We start from the raw sequence: 13,101 nt of genomic DNA, 5'->3' as shown, positions 1-13,101 counted from the left end.
TTCTCCTGCCTCAGCCTTCCGAGTAGCTGGGATTACAGGTGCATGCCACCAGGCCCTGCTAATTTTTGTATTTTTAGTAGAGATGTGGTTTCGCCATGTTGGCCAGGCTGGTCTCGAACTCCTGACCTCAAGTGATCCACCCACCTCAGCTTCCCAAAATGCTAGGATAACAGGCGTGAGCCACTGCACCCGGCCAAGATCATCTTCTTAAAGCAGTCTTATTTTCAACATTCCAAAGTGGGAGTCAGTAGAGAAAATGAGTGCGGATCAATGCTGGGAATTGGTTTTTGTAGTTTTTTTGGGTGATAAGTGATGCCTTATAGATTTCCCCAAATATTTTATTATGAAATTTTTGCAACATACGAAAAAATGAAAAGAAATGAACGAGAAGAATCTATGAGTTTGACGTCTCAGTCCTGTGATGATCATTTTTGCCATATTCACTTTATCACACCTCTGCTCACCCACTCACCTGACTTCTTGATGCTTTTTCAAGTTGAGGACTCTTTCTGTTTTTTGAACTTGTTGTTGTTATGAAAGTAATGCTGCAGTTAATGTGGAACTAGAGTGCACCCAAACCAAAAAATGAAAATTGCTTGTAATCGCACACCCAGAGGTGACCTCCGGACATTTTATAAATAGGGAGTGATATCTATTGTCATCATCATACACATATTTATAAATAGTTCCAAGAATGAGTGCAACAATGGCTTCTGTGTGCTTCCTTTCATTTAACAACATGCCTTTTATTTTAGTATCTCTATCTGCAACTTTGTTTTTGATGAACAGATATTTTATTTATTTATTTATTTTTGAGACTGAGTATCACTCTGTTCCCCAGGCTGGAGTGCAGTGGCGTGATCGCACGATCTCGCGATCTTGGCTCACTGCAACCTCTGCTGCCCAGGTTCAAGTGATTCTCCTGCCTCAGCCTCCTGAGTAGCTGGGATTACAGGCACCTGCCACCGCGCCCAGCTAATTTTTGTAGTTTTAGTAGAGACGGGGTTTCACCATCTTGGCCAGGCTGGTCTTGAACTCCTGTCCTCGTGATCCACTCGCCTCGGCCTCCCAGAGTGCTGGGATTACAGGCGTGAGCCACCATGCCCAGCCGAGGCCTGAGTTTTTTCTGGTAATCCTTGTCCAAGGATAACTAGGAAGTAGAAAATAATGAAACCACCCATTTCTATTGGATGAGGTTAACATGATCCTCTCCTTTTTTCCCACCACCAGGAAGACTGAGGCTCTTCCTTCCCATGGCTTCCTCAAGTGCCTGGGAGCTCAGAGGTGCTGCTGGTGCTGGGATCTTACACATCTGGCTGCAACAACTTAGTTCTTTTTTTTTTTTTTTTTTTTTTTTGAGACGGAGTCTCGCTCTGTCACCCAGGCTGGAGTGCAGAGGCACAATCTCAGCTCACTGCAAGCTCTACCTCCTGGGTTCATGCCATTCTCCTGCCTCAGCCTCCTGAGTAGCTGGGACTACAGGCGCCCGCCACCATGCCCGGCTAATTTTTTTTTTTTGTATTTTTAGTAGAGACGGGGTTTCACCATGTTAGCCAGGATGGTCTTGATCTCCTGACCTCGTGATCCACCCGCCTCGGCCTCCCAAGGTGCTGGGATTACAGGTGTGAGCCACTGCGCCTGGCCATTTCATTATGATTAAGTGGACACATAGGTCAGCCATTCAGAAGGGGAAGTGACTGTCTTATTTCTTGCTGATCAATTTAAGTTCTCTTTCCATTGTGTTTCAGCTGCATTTAGTTCACTGGAATTCTGTGAAATACCAAAATTACAAGGAAGCTGTCGTGGGAGAGAATGCTTTCTGTGATAGGCGTGTTTTTAAAGGTAATCGCTTGCTGGGGTGTAGATCTAATGAAGAAAGTGGTGATCCATCATTAGGATTGCTTTTTTTTTTTTTTTGAGACAGGACTCGCTGTGTCACACAGGCTGGAGTGCAGTGGCGTGGTCTCGGCTCATTGCAACCTCCACCTCCTGGGTTCAAGTGATTCTCCTGCCTCAGCCTCCCCAGTAGCTGGGACTATAGGAGTGTGCCACCACACCCAGCTAATTTTTGTATTTTTAGTAGAGACAGGGTTTCAGCATATTGGCCAGGCTGGTTTCAAACTCCTGACCTTAGATATCTGCCCACCTCGGCCTCCCAAAGTGCTGGGATCACAGGCGTGAGCCACCGTGCCTGGCCTAGGATTGCTTTTAAAACGTGGTGTATTTACAGTGGAGTGAGCTTCCCCCCGCCACCCACTGCCTTTTCAGCTAACCCCTTGTGTGTCTGCCACGCAGCTCGGGGCCCATCATCAGATGCTGCAGAGGCTGGTGGACATCTTGCTGGAAGTAAAACATAAGGTAAGCTGCATATTTGAAATCAGCAGGCCGGGCGCGGAGGCTCACGCCTGTGATCCCAGCACTTTGGGAGGCTGAGGCAGGTGGATCACCTGAGGTCGGGAGTTCGAGACCAGCCTGACCAACGTGGAGAAATCCCGCCTCCACTAAAAATACAAAATTAGCAGGGTGTCGTGGCACATGCCTGCAATCCCAGCTACTCGGGAGGCTGAGGCAGGAGAATCGTTTGAACCCAGAGGTGGAGGTTGCAGTGAGTTGAGATCGCGCTGTTGCACTCCAGCCTGGGTGACAAGAGTGAAATCCTATCTCAAAAAAAAAAAAAAAAAAAAGAAAAGAAAGAAATCAGCATAATTTGACAAGCAAAATTGTTTAGTGCAGCGATTCATTTGCAAGGAAAAAGAAATCTCATAGTGGAAAGAGCCCCGCCGAGGCGCTGTGATTCCAGTTCTGGAAACAGGATTCCGCAGGGTTGATGCTCGTGTGTCCACAGCTAGCTCTCTCTGACTTTGAATGCGTCACCATTGCTCTGGGACCCTGTTTCCTCCTCCATAAAATAAGGGTGTTGGGCTCAATGGAAGTTCCCAAAATTCAGTCATGCAGGCAAGATCCTGAAGACTTTGACATATCTGCCTGCCAATGGGACAACTTTCTACTGAATATTTTTCTTTTCTTTTTTATTTTTTCGAGGAGTCTCCCTCTGTCACTCAGGCTGGAATGCAGTGGCGCGATCTCGGCTCACTGCAACCTCCGCCTCCCGGGTTCAAGCAATTCTCTTGCCTCAGCCTCCCATGCAGTTGGGACAATAGGTGTGCGCCACCACACCCAGCTAATTTTTGTATTTTTAGTAGAGACGGGGTTTCACCATGTTGGCCAGGCTTGTCTCAAACTGCGGACTTCAGGTGATCCGCCCGCCTTGGCCTCCCAAGGTGCTGGGATTACAGGCGTGAATCACCGCGCCCAGCCTACTTAATATTTTTCTTTAAATTGATTAGCTCGAAAAATTTTTAGCCTTGTTCTGGGTGTTGATATTCACTAATGATAAAGTTTGTTTTAAAACAGATTGAAACAAAAACCTCAAATCCCTAACTAATAGCATTTAAGAATGTTGACTCATGTACCACCCAGCATCTCCTTGAACAGTCCCTGTCCGACCCCAAGCCCAAGGGCAGAGAGAAACCTGCCCAAACCGCGGCTCTCCGGCCCAGCTCTCCACACGCTTCCCTGCATCCAGCGCCCAGCTCTCCACACTCTTCCCTGCATCCAGCACAGCTCGAAAAGATGGCGGGGACAAGAGTGTTGCCTTTCTCCAAGATCAGCTGAGAAAAGGCTTTGAGGGAGAAGGAGAAATTCCAAAGAAATGTAGTTTATTTATTCAGCAGCAAACAAAAGAATTCCAGGGCAGAAGGAGTCAACGCAAGCCTCAGATGTGCGGACGGATGAGGCTTCAACCTGTGTTAACAATGGTGCGGGCTGGTCCAGATGGAGCTGGGGCGAGCCCTTCCTCGCGGTTCAAGGAGCCGTTTGATCTGTACGTGGCCTTCGCCTTGATGCTGGCTTCGGGGCGGCCTCCTGGGACTGGGACCAGATCACCCCCCGCCGCCCCATCTGCCTGCTCAGAAACTTCACAAGGCCACGGTTCTGAGAGCTCTGACGCCCCATCCTCTTCCTCCGCGCGGCTCCACAGCCAGAGGAAACCTGGGGAGGGGTTGTTTTCCCAGCCAGCCTCCACCTCCCACACCAGGTGGTCCCACCTCTTGGTGGGAAAGAAAAGAGCTGGCTGTGAAGGACCCTTTACCCAAGGGCTGTTTTCCTCCTGGGGAAGGTTCTGGAGCATTTCTTCCCCATGGGGTAAGTCAGAATTTTCTAGGCAAACCACAGGGGAGGAATGATGCCCGGGACAGGGGAGGAAGTGCCACCGCGGACTGAGCTCTGGTCCTGATGCTGATCTCTGGGCTCATCCCCTCAGCTGAAAATAAAGAGTTAGACTCTTTTTTTTTTTTTTTTTTTTTTTGAGATAGAATCCCGCTCTGTTGCCCAGGCTGGAGTGCAATGGCGCGACCTCGGCTCACTGCAACCTCCGCCTTCCAGGTTCAATTGATTCTCCTGCCTCAACCTCCTGAGTAGCTGGAAGTACCGGCGCCCACCACCATGCCTGGCTAATTTTTGTATTTTTAGTAGAGACGGGGTTTCACCATGTTGGCCAGGCTGATCTCAAACTCCTGACCTCAAGTGATCCGCCCACCTTGGCCTCCCAAATTGCTGGGATTACAGGCGTGAACCACCGCACCTGGCCGAGTTAGACCTTTGAGAAATTAAAAGACCTTAAGAGGCTGAGTGCGGTGGCTCAAGCCTGTAATCCTAACACTTTGGGAGGCCAAAGCAGGCAGACCACCTTAGGTCAGGAGTTCAAGACCAGCCTGGCCAACATGGTGAAAGCCTATCTCTACTAAAACTACAAAAATTAGCCAGGCATGGTGGCGGGTGCCTGTAATCCCAGCTACTCGGGAGGCTGAGGCAGGAGAATTGCTTGAATCTGGGAGATGGAGGTTGCAGTGAGCTGAGATTGTGCCACTGCACTCCAGGCTGAGTGACACAGCGAGACTCATCTCAAAAAAAAAAAAAAAAAAAAAAAAAAGACCTTAGGAGGTAAAAGACCCAGCCTTGGGGGCAAGAGTCTATGCTTCATGGGTCAGGGAATGGGAAGAGACTTGAACAACCCTCTCGCCTAGAGGCTCCTAGCCTAGGACTTCTGGGAGCTTCTCCCATAGCACAGTGTATCAGAGAGCCCCACAGTTGGACTCCTGGGTCCAGAGCCCTGATCCACCACTCCTGAGCTGCGCACCTCTGAGCCTCAGCTTCCTCGCCTGTGAAATGGAGATGTTAAACATCCCCAGTAGCCCGGGCGCGGTGGCTCACACCTGTAATCCCAGCACTTGGGGAGGCCGAGGTGGGTAGATCACCTGAGGTCAGGAGTTCAAGACCAGCCTGGCCAACATGGCAAAACCCCATCTCTACTAAAAATACAAAAATTAGCTGGGTGTGGTGGCACACTCCTGTAATCCCAGCTACTCAGGAGGCTGAGGCAGGAGAATCGCTTGAACCCAGGAGATGGAGGTTGCAGTGAGCCGAGATCATGCCACTGCACTCCAGTCTGGGTGACAGCTCGAGAATCCGTCTCCAAAAAAAAAAAAAAATCCACACTAGAGCAGCATTCTCACCATGTAATGGAATAAGGAGCATGTCTGGTTCTTGGTGAAATGTGCAGTTGAGTTTAAGGCCCAGCTGTGGCCAACACTCACACACACACGTCTGCTGTGGAATGCACAGGCTGCTCCTGCCTGTCACGAAACGAAAATCCACCAGCCCAATCACTAAGGTTAAAGTCGCGTTTTGTTGCTGCGGGTGCTTTCAGTCAGCTGATTCCCAGAGAGAGCTATTACCTTTTGGGAGTCCATGAAACTTTAGAATGATGGCCTTCTGATGGAAAATGCTAGAAGTGTGGTTGAATCTAACTCCTGATTGGTGGGCAGTGCAGGGCAGGACGGGGCCGTGGTGGCCTCAGGCTCAAGGGCAGATGGCCTTGGCTTCAAATCCCAGCTCTGCCTCTCACCCCGGCGGACTCAGCAGTCCTCACCCAGGGATGGGCTCACCTGCAGCTTCTGGGCTGCTTTCCTGGTTTCCTCCAGTTAAGGAACAAGCTGTCCTGAACTAGGGCAGGAAAGACCAGAGTCACGTAGTCCCCATCATCTCTCCTAGTTCCAGGCTGGTCCGGGCCCTGATGTGGGACTGACTCGGCAGAGACCCTCCAGGAATGCCTGCCACGGTCATTCCCTGGGGACGCAGCTGGCTTCTATGCAGTGCTCAGGGCTCCAAGGGTGCATTTCCAGAAAGAGCCAGATGGACACGATGTCTTTTCTGCCCTGGCTTCCAGAGTCACAAGGCACTGCTCCTGCGGCATCCTGTTCACCACTCCTGCCAGGAGCACCTGCCCAGGCTCAGGGCAAGGGGACATCACCCCACACCTCGGTGGGAAGGGTTCAAAGAAGCAACAGCCCTCCATATAAATCATCACACTGAATCTTCTAATCACTCCACGGGGCAGGGCCTGTGATTCATCTGTCTTGCACACACAGGGAAACCAAAGCTCAGAGAGGCAGAGAAGGCCTTGCCCGGGCACACAGGTGGCAGGTGAAGAGCCCGTTTTTAAACCCAGGAAGTGGGTCCACGCAGCCTGAACTCCCAGTCGTCCCAGCGCCCACCTCACACATGCAGTCAGAACCCAGGCTGAGCTCCAGGCCCTGCTGCACATTTCTGAGCTTTTCAGCAGCTTAGAGGGAAACACAGGCAGTGTCTATAACCAAAACCACATTAGGCGCTGCCTGGAAGCCTGGACCCCCACCCCCACCCCCAGCGCCGTCCCATCTGCACAGGCCCCTACCAGTGCTGACCTGTCACTATGCACTCAGCTCCCAGCACGCAGGCACAGCCCCAGTGTGGCCCCGGTGACCCTGGGCAGACAATCCCAGAATGGAGACTTCGAGGCTTTGCCTTTGACCCTCTCACTATAGCCAGAAGTTTTGGCAAAAACTGCCCACAGAGGGTCCCCACCCTCCATGCCTGGACAAGCTGCAAGCTCCTCAGGCTGCTGGGGCCCCCCCTCCTCCCTGCCTTCGCAAGAGTCAGGGCTACAGGGGAATTGGCTGCCTTGTGGAGTTGGAAACAGCCCACCAGGTCCAGGGGATCCAGGGAATGGCTCTATGCCCTGTGGGGGCTCTTCTAGCTTTGGCAGCAGCAGCGGCAGCACCTACTGAGCCCCACGCCCATGTGGCAGGCACTGATGGAAGCCCATTACAGCCACCACACTGCCTGTCGTACACCTGGGGAAACTGAGACTCTAAGAGGACAAACCAAGGGCGGAGTTAGGCTGGGTGGGGCTTGACGCTCATAAAATGTGGGGTCCTGTTTAAGAGAAAGAAGACAAAACCAGGAATAGAGCGGTGGCTCACGCCTATAATCCCAGCACTTTGGGAGGCTGAGGCGGGTGGATCACCTGAGGTCAGGAGTTTGAGACGAGCCTGACCAACATAGAGAAACCCCATCTCTATTAAAAATACAAAATTAGCCAGGCGTGATGGTGCATGCGTGTAATCCCAGCTGCTAGGGAGGCTAAGGCAGGAGAATCGCTTGAACCCGGGAGGTGGAGGTTGTGGTGAGCCGAGATCGTGCCATTGCACTCCAGCCTGGGCAACAAGAGCGAAACTCCGTCTCAAAATAAATAAATAAATAAGAGAAAAGTGGAACAAGTCACCAACCCACTTCCGCCAGCAAAGGCTTGTGGTGCTTTCCACAGGTAGCTGGGCCATCCGTGCTCAGATAATGGATGTGATGGTCTTCAACCTCATTGGTGTGCTCACCGGTGTCCCATTCTAGCTGTCTGGGGCTCACCACACGCATAAAGGAAGGGCCCTGACTTCCTTTGGGGGCCCTGAGGGGGAGCAGCTTTCTGTAACCACATGGCTGCTCCAGCCCTCATGCATCTTAGAGACAGGACAGGAACTCCTGGGGACGATGAGGCAACACACAGGCATCCTCTTCTCAGCCCAAGGCTGGAAAGCTTAATTGGCAGGAAACCTGCACGCAGTGGAATGGCTGGGGCCTGCCGCTCCCCCGACTGATTCCTGCAGTCCTGGGGAGGGAGAGAAGAGCCCGCACCTTGGAACGGGCCAGGCCTCAGTGGCCCTGACTGGCAACGTGGCTTTGGGCAAGTTGTTTATATCTGTCTGTCTGTCTTCATCAGTAAACTAGAAATACTTCTTGAAGGGTTGTTCTGAAGATTTGAAGTAGTTGCTCAGAAAGTGACTGGCACATCTGTGCCCTGGGAGCGGGGACGTGTGGCCGGCAGGAGGAGAGGACATCTCACTGCACACCCGCCTGTTACCCACGTGCACCAGACTGACGCCTCACTGCACACCCACCTGTTACCCACGTGTACAGACTGACGCCTCACTACACACCCACTTGTTACCCACGTGCACCAGACTGACGCCTCACTGCACACCTGCCTGTTACCCATGCGCACCAGACTGACATCTCACTGCACACCCGCCTGTTACCCATGTGCATAGACTAACATCTCACTGTGCACCCACCTGTTACCCATGTGCACAGACTGACGTCTCACTGCACACCCGCCTGTTACCCATGTGCATAGACCAACACCTCACGGTGCACCCACCTGTTACCCATGTGCACAGACTGACGTCTCACTGTACATCCGTTACCCATGTGCACAAGCAGCCTGCTCCTTCACAGCCCAGCTAGAGTGTGCAATGGGATGTCAACCCAGCTAGACCATGCAATGAGATATTACTTGGCAATCAGAAAGGACACAGCTCTAACTCACGCTGCGGTGTGGGTGAGCCTCAAAAGCACCGTACTAAGTGACAGACGCAAGACACAAATGTTCCACATGTTACATGACTCAGTTCCTATGAAACCCACAGAGACAGAAGCAGCACGGCGGGGGTGGGGGCAAGAGCTAAAAAGTACCAAGCTTCCTCCTTGAGGTGCTGAAAATGTTCTAAAATTGACTTGGGATGGCTGCACAACTGTGAATATACCCAAAACCATAGAATTGTACACTTCAATTTTTATTTACTTTTTCTGGTTTTTTTTTTTTTTGAGATGGAGTTTCACTCTTGTTGCCCAAGCTGGAGTGCAATGGCATGATCTCAGCTCACTGCAACCTCTGCCTCCCAGGTTCAAGCGATTCTCCTGCCTCAGCCTCCCGAGTAGCTGGGATTACAGGCATGCACCACCACGCCTGGCTAATTTTGTATTTTTAGTAGAGACGCGGTTTCGCCATGTTGGTCAGGCTGGTCTCGAAATCCCGACCTCAGGTGATCCACCCGCCTTGGCCTCCCAAAGTGCTGGGATTACAGGCATGAGCCACCGTGCCCGGCCTATTTACTTATTTTAAGAAAGGATCTCACTCTGTCACCCAGGCTAGAGTGCAGTGGTATGATCACAGCTCACTGCAGCCTCAACCTCCGGGGCTCAAGCCATCCTCCCACCTCAACCTCCCAACTACCTGGGACCACAGGCATGTACCACTGCACCTGGCTAGTTTTTGTATTTTTTGTAGAGTCAGATTCTTGTTATGTTGCTTAGGCTGGTCTCAAACTCCTGGCCTCAAGCAGTCCTCCCACATCGGCCTCCCAAAGTGCTGGGATTACAGGCATGATCCATCGCACCCAACCAGGTTGTACACTTTAGATGGGAGAGTTGCATGGTATGTGAATTCTATCACAATAATGCTGTGGGTTTTGTTGCTGTTGTTGTTGTTTGAGACCGAGTCTCTCTCTGTTGCCCAGACTGGAGTGCAATGGTGCAGTCTTGGCTCACTGCAACCTCTGCCTCCTGTGCTAAAGCAATTCTTGTGTCTCAGTCTCCCGAGTAGCTGGGATGACAGGCACCTGCCACCATGCCTGGCTAATTTTTGTATTTTTAGTAGAGACGGGGTTTCGCCATGTTGGTCAGGCTGGTCTTGAACTCCTGACTTCAGGTGATCTGCCTGCCTTGGCCTCCCAAAGTGCTGCGATTACAGGCATGAGCCACTGCACCCAGCCTATAATGCTGTTTTTTTTTTAATTAACTGGATAATTATAAACGTGAACACGTGTGCACAGAACTGATGCATGTGTCTGCCGGCGTGGACACTCCTGGGCTTCCTTCTGGTAGCTCAGCCGCCTCTCTTGATCCTGACCCTCACTGCTTGATGTTAGGAGACAAGCCCAAGGCATCTAGGTTGCCGGCTTCCACCTTGGAAGGCCAGGGCCCAGCAAAGTCAAGGTGATGTGATGTGGCTGAGCAGGGAGGCCATCTTCCTTGCAGACAGGGACTCTGTCACTTTGGACTGGACTCTTGTCCCACAGTGCTGGCCAGGGACAGGTGCAGAGTTGTGCTTGGTTGGCATGGGACGCTGATGAAGGCTGTGTTGCGGCCAGGCCCAACCACCATGAGCCGAGATCATGCCACGGCACTCCAGCCTGGAAGACAGAGTGAGACTCTGCCTCAAAAAAATAAAAAAAATAAAAAGTTATAAATAGAATTACCCTATGATTCAGCAATCACACACTTCTGGGTATATATCCAAAAGAGCTGGCTGGGCACAGTGGCTTATGCCTGTAATCCCAATATTTTGAGAGGCCAAGGCAGGAGGATCACTGGAGCCCAGGAGTTGGAGAACAGCTTGGGCAAGATGGCAAGACCCCCTGGCTACAAACAATTAATTTTAAACCCTGGTATGGTGTCCTAGCTACTTGGGAGACTGACGCGGGGGGATCGCTTGAGCCCAGGAATTAGAGACTGCAGTGAGCTATGATGGCATCATTGCACTCCTGCCTAGTTGACAAAGTAAGACCCTGACTCTTTTTTTTTTGCTTTTTTGGCTGTGAGTGTATTCAATGCAAAATAATCCTCTCTAATTTTACTGAGGTGGCTGGCCATGTCCACGACCAAATCTGCCTCTAAACTGGAATTCGGTTGCTGACCCAGCCCGAGCCTCGGCTTTCTTGTTGGCACCAGGGGCACAGCACTCCGTCTGTAGGTATGTCTGTCGGCTTCCCCTCTTGTGAGTCTTGCAGGTCGCCCACCCTCCAGACCTTTAGGCTGAGGCCTGCCAGTCCCTGGACGGCTGCAGCGTAGGGTGGCAGGCACAGTTTCCAGGGACAGATGAAGGTAATCACGGAGATACTGGATACCCTGATCGGTAAGGTAGCAGTAGAAATGTCTCCAGGCAAGCCAGGCATGGTGGCTCATGCCTGTAATCCCAACATTTTGGGAGGCTGAGGTGGGCGGATCACGAGGTCAGGAGATCGAGACCATCCTGTCTAACATGGTGAAACCCCGTCTCTACTAAAAATACAAAAAATTTGCCGAGCGTGGTGGCGGGTGCCTATAGTCCCAGCTACTGGGGAGGCTGAGGCAGGAGAATGGCATGAACCCAGGAGTTCAAGCTGGTCTTGAACTCCAGGAGGCGGAGCTTGCAGTGAGCTGAGATCACACCACTGCACTCCAGCCTGGGTGACACAGCGAGACTCCGTCTCAGAAAAAAAAAAAAAAAAAAGCAACAATGCAGGGACTCCTGACACATGCTCCAATGTGGATAAACCTGAAGGACATTATGCCCAGTGAAATAAGCCAGACACAAAAGACAAAAACCACAGGATCCCACCCACATCAGGTCCCCAGAGTCCTCAGATTCAGAGAGATGGAAGCAGAATGGTGGGTGCCAGGCCTGGGGGAGGAAGCTGGACATAGTGTTTAGTGGGGTCAGGACAGAATTTGAGTTTGGGATGATGGAAAAGTTCTGGAGACGGATGGTGGTGATGGTTGCACCACAATGTGACTGCATTTAACGCCATGAAACTTTACACTTAAAAATGGTTAAGATGGGCCGGGCATGGTGGCTCATGCCTCTCATCCCAGCGCTGTGGGAGGCTGAGGCAGGTGAATCACCTGAGATTGGGAGTTCAAAACCAGCCTGACCAACATGAAGAAACCCCGTCTCTACTAAAAATACAAAATTAGCGGGTGCCTGTAATCCCAGCTACTCAGGAGGTTGAGGCAGGAGAATCACTTGAGCCTGGGAGCCGAACGGTTGCAGTGAGCCAAGATCGCACCATTGCACCCCAGCCTGGGCAACAAGAGCAAAACTGCATCTCAAAAAAAAAAAAAAGGTTAAGATGGTAAATTTTATGTTATGTATATTTTATCACAATAAAAAGTAATACTTTTTGCAGCCAAGGTATGCTAAAAGAAATGGCTTTTTATTATTTATTATTTATTAATTATTATTATTATTATTTGAGACAGAGTCTCACTCTGTTGCCCAGGCTGGAGTGCAGTGGCGTGATCTCAGCTCACTGCAACCTCTGCCTCCTGGGCTCAAGCAATTCTCTTGCCTCAGCCTCCTGAGTAGCTGGGACTACAGGCTCCCACCACCACATCTGGATAATTTTTGTATTTTTAGTAGAGACAGGGTTTCATCATGTTGACCAGGCTGGTCTCGAACTCCTGACCTCAAGTGATTCACCTGCCTCGGCCTCCCAAAGTGCTGAGATTACAGGGGTGAGCTACTGCGCCCCAAGAAATGACTTCAAAAGGAAAAATGTAAGCACCAACATAAGCTGGTGTAATGTAATGTAATTCCAACCAATGTAAGTTGGCAGGAATCCTTGCTCTGTATAGAAGGGTCACATTTTCTTATCACTGCTTCCAAGTGTGACAGCAGTGGCCTCATGGCCTTATCTCGGGGAAAGCACTTCCTTCCAAGCACCATGAAGGCCTCCCGTGCTGAGACAAGATGGAAGCTCCTAGTCCCACCTGAGGACTGACACGGCCTGTGCTTCTCGGTCTCTCAGGACGCGCGGGCGGCCATGCGCCCCTTCGACCCCTCCACTCTGCTGCCCACCTGCTGGGATTACTGGACCTATGTGGGCTCGCTCACCACCCCGCCGCTGACTGAGTCGGTCACCTGGATCATCCAGAAGGAGCCCGTTGAAGTGGCCCCAAGCCAAGTGGGCCGTGCCCGTAACTGGCATGATGGCGCTTCATGGAAGGCGTCTCTCTTGCTTGGCAGTGTCACTAAGATGCTGCATAAGAGCCTTGAGGAGTTATATATATTCTTTCATGCATTTGGGGTGTTCTTACACAAGAAGAAAGTTCCAATTGAAGTAGGAGCTT

The sequence above is a fragment of the Pan paniscus genome, chromosome 18 (assembly GCF_029289425.2).
Source record: "Pan paniscus chromosome 18, NHGRI_mPanPan1-v2.0_pri, whole genome shotgun sequence".
In the NCBI taxonomy this organism is placed as follows: domain Eukaryota; kingdom Metazoa; phylum Chordata; class Mammalia; order Primates; family Hominidae; genus Pan; species Pan paniscus.
The sequence above is the reverse complement of the archived record's forward strand: the minus strand, read 5'-3'. Positions refer to the sequence as shown.